Below are 1,302 nucleotides of genomic sequence, written 5' to 3'. Positions count from 1 at the left end.
TATATATATATATGTTATAACTTTTCTTCTTGATATTCAATTAAAAAAATTTATAGTTATATTTCGTGAAAATAAACGTTAAAATTTGACATTTTTTTTTTAATAAAATATATTTTATTTTTTCAAATCAATTTCAAATTAATTTTGAAATGAAATAATAAAAAATTTTAGAAAGCTAAAAACAATAAAAATAAAAATTTTTCTAAATTATAAATTCATCTACTACTTTCTTTTAGAAATTATTTAAAAATCAATATAATCTGTAATAATAATACTTAAAAATATTGTCGAAGATTTAATAGAATACCTATACAATCTTCGATAGAAATCTCTGAAAACCATTTTCAAAAGTACATAATATTCTCGATACCAATATTCCAAAAAATTTCTCGAGAAATGATTGAAAATGATATATAAATACCAAATAACGATATTAAAAAGGAAATATACGATAAAATATATGTTTAATAAATAAAAATTTCAATCGAAAACAATTCAATTTCTCTGCGTTTCAATTCTCATTTTTTATCGAGCAATCAAAATGCTACCGAATATCTGGAACCATAATATTTGTCCAGTATCAAGGAGATGTTCAATAATCCGCAAATGATTCATGTCAAGAATATCCAAGGAGTCCTTCACTATTGACAACTTGTGACGCATTTTCTAGAGTGGATTTTCGAAGGAACGAACGAGGAAAAATAGGTCAAGGCGCCTCTTTTTAAAGGAATTTTGATGCTCGGTATCGAGAAACGTATGTCAGAGTTAGGAATAACTTCAATGGCGAATGACCCTTTATAATTCTCCTCTCAACGTTGGTAACCCACTTTATGTCAGTCATGCGAACAAGATCTAATCCGACGATATTCAATTGTTGCATTATTGCTAAGTGTCAATTTCAAATTGAATAGACATATGATATGAATGGTTAATTTTGATAATTAATTATTTCTCAAATTTTATTTTATATTATTTTTAAAATTATTGAAACAAACAATTTTATTTTTATTAAACTTAAATAATAATTAAATAATTAAGGAGAAATCGTTTGATAAAGTTTAGAATAAAGAAATTTTTATTGTTTATATCAATATATTTTACATTTNATATATATATATATATATATATATATATATATCTATTTGTGCAAAAAGCAATCATAGATATAAATTATAAATATAATAAAGAAACAAATATGTAATTTAGTCATTATTCTTCTGAATTGGCAATATACATTTACATTACATATGTATATATAATAGAATAATTTATTTGATAATTTAAAATAATATTTAATTTTTG

The sequence above is a fragment of the Apis dorsata genome, unplaced genomic scaffold (assembly GCF_000469605.1).
Source record: "Apis dorsata unplaced genomic scaffold, Apis dorsata 1.3 scaffold_470, whole genome shotgun sequence".
NCBI classification, from domain to species: Eukaryota; Metazoa; Arthropoda; class Insecta; order Hymenoptera; family Apidae; genus Apis; species Apis dorsata.
The sequence above is the reverse complement of the archived record's forward strand: the minus strand, read 5'-3'. Positions refer to the sequence as shown.